This window comes from Pteropus alecto, unplaced genomic scaffold (genome assembly GCF_000325575.1).
Source record: "Pteropus alecto unplaced genomic scaffold, ASM32557v1 scaffold61, whole genome shotgun sequence".
Lineage (NCBI taxonomy): Eukaryota > Metazoa > Chordata > Mammalia > Chiroptera > Pteropodidae > Pteropus > Pteropus alecto.
The window spans coordinates 8,879,562-8,888,860 of record NW_006434835.1 but is presented as its reverse complement, the minus strand read 5'-3'; the positions used below and the strand labels follow the sequence as shown (position 1 = coordinate 8,888,860).

At 47.9% G+C, this 9,299-nt stretch overlaps 1 protein-coding gene across 1 annotated transcript in view; it reads left to right on the top strand.

The window, feature by feature from the left end:
- The first annotated feature begins 220 nt into the window (after positions 1-220).
- The window catches only part of FAM49A (family with sequence similarity 49 member A), a 50,673-nt gene continuing 41,594 nt past the window's right edge, over positions 221-9,299 (top strand). Inside the window, exon 1 of the mRNA XM_006910243.3 lies at positions 221-360. The gene's annotated coding sequence lies outside the window, so the exon portion shown is untranslated. The remainder of the gene's footprint in view (positions 361-9,299) is intronic.

Sequence of the window (9,299 nt, the reverse complement as noted above, 5' to 3'; positions counted from 1 at the left end):
ATTCTAATCTGGATTCTCCTCCCAAGTTGTCACATCCTTGAATGAGCCTTAATTTCCTCAGCTACAAATGAAACCATGAGACACAGTTATCTCATTGATTTCTTCCAGCCCTGGCGATCTGTGGTTCTGGGACTCCGCTTCCATTTGAAAAATGTGTCATTACCAAAGAACAGGAAAGGGCCTCTCCCAGTAACATGACTTGCATTCCCTTTTAGCAGATTGTCACTCACGTAAGGACAGAGAAACCACAGGACTCACGGGAGCCACAGCCCTGATTTTGAGAGCCAGACTTGTCTTGGCTTGACAGCTGCTCAGCTGGTTCATTCCATCAGCCTGGATCTGGTGAACCTGAATCTCCAGGTAAGAAATAGCTGACTTAAGCAATAGCGAAAGCACAGTTGATAACCACCATTTTTAAGGTGGGGAGCATGCGACGTGCATGCTTATGGAATAATTGAAAGTATTAAGGATGGTCATTTCATCAGATTTATCATCAGTGATTGGAATCCATGCCTCTTAACACCACATACATCTAAAAGGAAAAAAAAAAAGTGTGTAATTAATAATTGACATGCATTTCAAGGTCGCTGTAATTTTGAAGTGGTTAACGGTCCCTGGGTTCCATAAGTGCATTCTGAGTGGAAGCGTTGCTATCTTGAGACTTTTGAGTGTTTAGGCATGAAATAGAATAGCTTAGAACTATGTGCGGGAGAGCATATTAGCGCTGGAGTTTTAGGTTGCTTCTTCCTTGCAGAATCCATTTTTGGTTTAGGCCCAATCAAGGTTCCTTTCTGCCCATCCTGGCCATTTCAGTTTAGACGAGCAAGGGGAGGCATTTTTAAGCAGCCGGCCTGGGGTGGAATTTAGGTCTCACACCGAGGTCTCACTGGCGTCTTACTCGCTATAACATGCTTAGAGACGAATTTGGTTTATAAAGTTGTCATCTGAGACACTTGTGTTATCCAAGCTGCAGGTCACTATTCCCCTCGCCCTGTTCCCTCACGGCCAACACGTACCTTCCCTCGTCTCTCACCTCCCCCCAATCAATTAGGGACACTTTATCTACAAGGAGTAGGTCACATCTACTTGAACTTCTTTGCTGAGATCTGACATGAGCTGACATCCCTTCTCGATGACTAAGGCTCTACTGAGGGTTAAGCTCCCTGGACTCAGGGACCGAAATCATGAAGGCGGTGCCAGTATGCTGAGATGGCCACACACCTGTTACCCTTCGCTAGTTGCCGGTATCACCTGCTGTCCTCCCTCCCGAAGCTCTCTCCTTTTACATCCAGATGTCTTGAGTTTCCTTGAAAACTAGAACCAGAAGCCTTTTATAAAGCTGAGCACCACCCAGAGGGCAAGACCAGGCGATGGTTAAGGGATTTTCCGATTCTGAGCTCCTAGCATCGTTGTATCCCGAACTGGTTCCTCTTACCAGATTCTCATTCTCTGGGGAAAGATGTTCACCTTGTGCCATCTTTCTTTCTTCCTTTTATGGTTTCTTTCCCTTTTTTTTTTCAGCTGCGGTCTACTTCAGAAGAAGGAGCTGAGTTTCAGAATGAGATAGACCTGACTTCGCGTCTCAGTTCTGCTATTTATTAGTTGAGTGATTTTGCCCGGGTCATTTTAAAGTCCTGATCTGTTTCCCCACAGGATGCTCTCTGTTGTAGGCTTGTGATGAGAATCAAAGATGATGATGCGTTAGTGTAGTTTCTTGTTTATTTCGGACCTTAAAAAATGTTAGTTTCTTTCCTTGTTCAACCTTATTTAGAGCTGTTGAAATACAGCTTTTATTCCCTATAAGGTTCCATTTGAGCCTTGGACCTAAAATCGAGGGACAGGCCTGGTGTACAGACACGTACATCTCAACCAGTTGCAGAAGAAAGAGCTGTTAACAGCCTTTTTATTTCTGAGCTCGTCTTCAGTAGCAGCCTTCCTCTTGCCTGGGCTGTGGCTCGGGTGCCCTTTGCAGCCCAGCCACCTGGAAGGCTTGCTCTGTGATGCCTGACTTCAGGGCCCATCCTTCTCCTAGACTCTTGTCTCCATCCTTTGTCCCACGAGGTGTTAGCTAAAAACATAATGCCTCACAGCAGCTGGACGTTCTCGCTTAGTAGAGTATTAGCCCTTCACTCAAAAACCTGTCCTGGACACTGGGCACTGAGACCCTGGAGATGAATGAGCCTTGGCCCCATCCCAGAAACCCACAGGCCAGCACTAGTTCCAATTGTTCTAATTTGGTCATAGTGGAACCAGTTTGCCAGAGTGGGACTTTTCCACTAGAACCTCCCACAGGTCACTTCTACCAGTTCTTCTGGAATTCACCCACCTCTAGACCATTGCCGAGTCTTGCCTACAGGATAGAGGGAGGACCAGTCCATTCGGCGAACATTTGAGTACCTATCATATGTCAGCGTCAGTGCTGGATGCTGGGGATAAATGGTGACTAGAGGTAGCCCCTGCCCTCAGGTCATTTGTGGTTTTACTGCGAGACCTGCTAGTGACTAGAGAACACGCACACATCAGTGCTGGGTAAGACTGGGTGTGAGGGAGCGCAGAGAAGCGTAAGCAAGGGCTGCCCCGTGGAAGAACCGTGTGTACCACTCACCGTAGCGCCGGAGCGTGAGGTGAGGCAAGTCCGAGACAGAAGCTGGACATTTCGATGTCAGGCAAGAGATTTGAGTCTGTCCTGAGGACAGCTCAGAGCTGAGGACAGTTCTTTAAGCAAAGATTGATGGCTTGATGAGATTGGAGTTTTATGAAGCAAAGGGTCTAAATTTATTTGACCCCTGGTTCTTCAGAGTGCTCATTTTACACCCATTCCTTGTAATATTAAAGATCATGGTTTCCTCAGCTGTAAAATAGGTTAATACAGATGAATGGGAAGAGATGGTTGTCACGAGTGGATGAATCCACAGCCTTTTCCACCACCGACCGCCCTCGTGAATGCTAAATATCGACAAGGTTTCACGTGATGCCTTGGTACACAGGTTGCTATGAAACGGTTAAAATATGAGTCTTGTTTCTGAAGGGAGAGAGTGGCTGGCAAAAGCCCAAGCTATTCTACTAGAAATTATGGAAATGAGGTCTCGATATATATTCTCCTAGTCAGAAAATGAATGGGTAATATCCATCTCTTAATCTTCTCTCTGTCGAATATTAAAATAAGAGTGTTCTCTTTAGAAATAGACAGATTCATTAAACAGGTAATACCTGAGCACCTACCACGTGCCAGACCCTCTGCTGAGCCTGGGAACATCAAGACAAATCAAACGTGGTCAGCCCCTCGAGGCGTTCACAAGCTGGCGCCAAAGAGAGAGGAGCCACCAGTCATGGGAGCAGAGAGCGGGTAAGAGCCCCGCACGAACAAAGTGACGCGGGTGGAGAGAGGGAGCCTGCTCTCTGCCCGGGAAGTCAGGGCAGGCTCCCAAGTGGGGCCGTGTGAGCTGGGCATTGAAGGACGAGTAGGAGTCGGGATTGTGGAGAGAGACACTCGTAGTGCAGAACAACGCTCTACAAATAAAGGCCAGCACTCAGTTCTCTGCGCCGGGGGTGGGGAGGACATGGCCAAAGTGATCATCATTATGCACAGAAAATGCCTCGACTCAGCTTTTCGAAAACTCATTAGAAGCCACCCCCTCATCCTCCCACGTTGTTCCTAGCAGTGACTCAAAATAATTAAATTGACTAATTTGAGTCGATTTTTCTCTGACCCCAGGGAGGTGTGAATGAGCAGAATAGGTTAAGGGAGACCGAGAAAAGAAGTAGAAAGAAAAGGAGGAGGAATCCATCTCCACCATCCGAAAACACGGATTCAACGGCATAGACTGTGCCGTTGCTCCAGTGGCAAAATTCAGCTCTACAGAGAGCTGGGTCTGCTTCTTCGCAGTGAAAACTGCAAGAGCTCTTTAAAACTCTGTCCGTCTACCTTCCCCTTGGAAAAAAAAAATATATGTATGTATACTTGTGTGTATGTATATACATGGATACATGTATAGATGTGCATGCTCTATATGTGTGTGTATGGTCTACACACCCACGCACATATATATCATATAGAATACATCTTCACCCAGCACGGAGCCTGGTGCTGATACCCACCAGTCACGCGTGCTGGCTGGAAGATGGGTGACTGGCTTAGCGTGGACCTTGCAGACCTGCACACTTCCTCGGGTGTGCCCGGGAAGTCTGTGCACGTCACGGTACTGGATTCACTAGCGCGCCGAGAGATTTGGTGCTGGTTACAAAGGAGAAAACAAGCTTAGAGAGAGAGAGGAGCTTGTCCAAGCGCCCCAGCTATGAGGTAGCCAGGATCCACACACTTTCCTAATTGTCTTCCCTTGCACCGTACATGCCACGTCACCTAATCTAGGAATAGGTGACCCCTCTGGTAAGCTGATGAAGAGCATCCCTTGGATGCGGTCCTCACCTGGATCTCCAAAGTGCAGAACGGGGCAGCGCGGTGGCATCCTGTTATGGAGTCGGGGATGTGCGGATCTAGAGATCTCATCCAGAGTCTCCTCCCATGCTCCCAGGGACGGGGAACTCACTACCTCACAAGGCTGCTGGTTCCGGTTCTAGACATTGGGCACCTTGCCCTCCTTACAGAGCCATCCCTGAACCTAACCATGTCTCATTTCTACCTGGCTTCAATGTCTCAGCAAAAACTGGCTTAAAGGGCGAGCGCTTTGCTCTGATTGAAGCCGTGGTGACACAGGCAGCCTAATGACACGTCCTCATATATGAGAGAATTGCACTTGATAGTCCAGGGCTTTCATTTCTGAACTTGTCCCAAGGACAGTCCTTGAATCCTGCCGAATCCCCACATGGTCCCCCAGGATCCCAGCGTGGGGCTTACGTTAGCATCACTACCACTAGGAAGTGCCTCTGGGAGGTGAGAGACTAGACCCCTCGCCTCTTCGTGGAAGGCCAGGCCTCCGTCGGCCCCAGAGCACGCAACAGCCCATCCAGTTCATGGAGTGAAGGAGGCTCGGCCTGCACCCGCCCACCCCGGCCTGTGCTGTGAGCGCTGGTGTCCCCCGCGCCCTTGTTTTGTGCCTTTGTTCTAGTTCTCTCTAGCTTTCTTGCAGCTCTGTCTTCGCTCCTCTGGCTTGGAAAATAGGAGAATCAGCTTGGGGTGTTTGACTTAGCCCTGAGGGCGAGCCTGCCTTTCTCTGTTCTCGCCTTGTAAGCTGCCAGCCCAGCGGCTCCAGGATGGAGACTTCCCCTGAAGTAGGCAGGAAGGAATCCATTGATCATGACCAGGCTGCACACTGGCAGAGGAATTCTGCAAAATTCTTAATACCAAAAGCCAGCTTGGAAAGTGTTTCCTCTGAGGACCCCCGCTTAGCCGGTAGTGCCCCCCCGCCAAAAACAAAACAAAACAAAACAAAACAAAACAAAAAAACCCTTCTTCTCCTGACTCTGCTGCTGATCAAGGAAGGAGAGTGACAATCTCGATCACCTTCAGCGGCCATAACGTGGGAGTCAAGGAGCCTGGACATGTGACAACATTTGCAAAGGCACATGTCCCCAGTTTTAAGGAATGCCACATAGCAAGCATTTTGCATTGGAGTGACCCTTAGGTGAGGTTTGTTTAATTGCGATCACCGTGAAATGCTGCAGAGTTGCAGCTGGGCGCACAGACGGGGCCACGCTTCCTGGGCTGCATCTTCCTCTGCCGCGAACAGGCGAGTGAGCCGGGGGCAGCCGGGGCACCTGTTGCACCTCCCGTTCCCCAGATTCCTCATCCGCAAAATGAGAAAGCCAGTAGTGCCTGGCGTGTCAGGCTGCTCTGACCACCAGATGAGCTAGGATGCGTCCGCGCACAGAGTGGTGCCTGGGATGTAAGAAGGACTCCATAAGTGTCGGCGATTTTTATTTGGATCTAAAGCCTCTGTTGAATTTTCTATTAAAAGTGAGTTCGTTTCTGGCACGTGTTGTGCGTTTAGTCATTTAATGGCTGTCGATGGAGCATCTCCCGTGTGCAGAACTAGTCTCAGACGATGAAGGTTCAAAGTTGAAGTCAGCCACGGAGATAAACACAATCGGACGTCACTGGTGTGTGACAGCATTAGGGAAACCAGAGCATTTCAGGAGACCAGAGGCTTCTCAGAGCAGAGGAGTTAGGTTTTGGTGCTTAAAGCTCTGCTTTAAGCTTCTCACTGTAAAATGCCTCAAGGCACTAGGTGGGGACCCCTCCACTTTGCTGGGTTCCAGTGCCCAGGGAGGAAGAGGGCTCCGGATGTGGACATGGAGGACCCCACTGTGCAGGACAGAGCAGGCCCGCTGCTCCCGGCTGAGTAGCACAGGCCCGTCTGTGTGCGGCCTGGGAGGCCCGGCCCGGCCTGGGCTCCTTGAAGGCCCGACAAAGACTTGCTTGTTCTCCCCCTGACATCAGACCTCGCCCTCGGGACTTCGCTGTCTTTCTGGGGCAAGATCTCACACAGTGATAATAGAATGGAAGGGAAGGGAGGGATGAGTGAAGACTGGCTCAGGCGTCGCCATGCCAACTCGTTCCCCAGCGGAGGGTGGGAAGATGGCCTCTGCCACGTGCACCCTGCACACCTCCCCGGTCACACTCCGGCTCACACTCCAGGATGGAGCCGAGTTGCTGAGCTCCCGGTCGGAGCAAAATGGGAGCTGCTGGTATTGAGAGACGCTAGTAATGAACAGTAATAGTGAGTAACGGACAATAAATTACAGGTCAAATTAATGAATTGCAGACAATGTGTTGATTGTTTTCTGTTTTTTAAAGTTTTTCTTAAGTGAGTATTGCATTTAAACAGTTGGATTTTCTAGTTAACAAAGACTTGTAGACAGAATTTTGCCTTGGAAATTTCATAAAAGCTTAGAGGGATCTGCGAGATTGTCTGGTCTAAGTTCTGTGTGATCCTTATTCCATGGGTAAACTGAGGCTGGGAGAGTGGGAAACAGCATTGAAAATGGGAAGAATGAAGCCTTTACAGCCACAGTCTCAGGCTCCAGCATTGGGACACCGTACACCAAACACTCAGCACAGGCCTGGCCCACAGTGAGGGCTCAATAAATGCTACCTGGTTACTTTCTGATCTTTCATTTGAGCCAAGAGGGGTCAATATATGAACTCGCTCATAAAGCAAAATGCATATTAAGCCAGTACAAGGGGACTCCTGATTTCTTTCTCCTAAAACAACCATTCACTTGCAGATACAGGATGAAAAGGGGACTTGACTCTGGAACTTCACATGCTTAGTGTACAGGGCAATGGTTCTCAAACTTATGTCCAAGACCATACACTAGCAAGTAGAAGGTGAGCCGGTGTCTCCCGGGCACCAAATGACCCGAGATGATTTTGTTTAGCTGGTTTCTCAGATGGCATGAACTTGAGCAACAACCCAGACCTTATGTTTAAATAAGTTTGCTATCTTCGAGTAGAATGAAGAGCTAACCTAAACAGTACTTGATCTGTTGTGAGGCCTTTGGGCCCTGTAGCAGTTGAAGGGCAAAGCTTTCAAATTTAAAGTCGTTTGTGGCTGCAGACACCAGCCTGGGAACCCCGGCTGCAGAGTAAAGTTCACATCAGGACAGCACATGGTTTAGTCATCAAGAGCAGGGCTGGGCTTACACATAAATTCGGAGATAAACTTGGTGAGTTTGTTTGTTTGGTTCAATTGTGGTCTTGGTTGATCAGTCCAAACAGGGAAGTCGCATGGTGACTTTGCTGCCTTCTCTGTGTATTGTGAGTTTCCTGCAGGGATGTAAATGCCGGCCTTCAGGACCCTGTCTGTCTCTGAGCCCTGGGGTTGGAGTTCAGACTGCTGATGGGGCATCTCCCACTCTCTCATTTTGTACTTCCGGAGTGTTTCCCAGTTCCAAAATATGACTTTAAGTGAAAGTTTCTCCAAAGTGAGTGATAGAAACTCATTTTGATGAGTTTAGAATAGGATTTTAGCCTTTTTTTCTTTCTTTTTTTTAATCTCTGGAGTCAAGTTGATTCCGCCACAAGACAGATGTTTCCCCCGGTGGCAGATGTGAGTTAAGAAATTAGTGGAAAGGGCTAGGGGGCACAATTACTAAGCCAAATGGCTGAACCTATTAATTTTTCCATTCTAAATGTGGTGGCTCCTTTTCTAGCAAATTGGTTAAGAGCAATGCTTTTGAAATGACCGAACAGGAATGGAGTTACTTACATTGGGTGCTACGGCTTTGGGTTTGAAAAAATTTTACTACTGAGAAGAATAACACGTAGAAAATATTTGGGATGTTGAAATTGACCCCTCTGCTTTGTCCTTTTTACAAACTTCTGTTTTTATACTAAGTGCCTACCCAGACCCGGCCTGGTGTTTTTAATGCGAGATAATATCGCCCCTTAGTGGAGAAAGTGCTTAACTGCAAGCTCTTGCATTTGCCCAAGGAAAAGTGGTTTGAGCAGAAATATATCACTTTAGTAACTCTTAAAACTAAACTGCTTCTCTACTTTTGAGGATTGTCGTGAGGATTAAAGGAGATAATTTGTGGGCAGTGCTTAACAGTGCAGGGCTGACAATCAAGAGTGGTTGTTATTGTGCTTATCTGACAAGGAGGATTTTTTGGAGCAGAGGAATGAGTAATCTTTCAAGTCTTCCGAATTTCAGTGTCAGGGCCCTCTGTGTCAGCTCTGATAGGTGTTAGGAGTGGTGGCTGAAGAGTAGCGTGTCCTCACCTGGGACAGGACTCTGAGAGTACCACTTCTGAAATAGCGCCGAAGTCCTCGGCCATATGCATTCTCACTGTGTAGCAAATTTGATTCAAGGAACATCCACAAAATGTGATTCCACTCTCCCCCCTCCCCCCACCTGGTGAGGAGACACTGCCATTTTGCCACACCTGTCCCTGGCATTGGCCTTCTCCCAGCTGGGCCTCCAGAACTGCCTGGCAGGGTCAGAGGCTGGAGCCCATGCTGAGACAGTGTCACAGGCTTCTCTTTGTGAAGATGAGCCGCTGGCCATCTCATCCGAGTGGCAGGGGGCAGGCCGTGCTCAAATCCTGCTCTCTTTCGGAAGTGAATTTGGGTATCACTTAAGCCATATTTTGCTTTGGGGATGACTCAAGTTTTTTTTCTTTTCTTTTCTTTTAATTTTTAAAAATACCGTGAGATCCCTATGAGTCTGTTCTTTTATATGCCTGAAACTAGTTATATCACTTAAGCCATATTTTGCTTTGGGGATGACTCAATTTTTTTTTTTTTCTTTTCTTTTAATTTTTAAAAATACCATGAGATCCCTATGAGTCTGTTCTTTCATATGCCTGAAACTAGTTATATCTTCATTAAACTAGGTGGG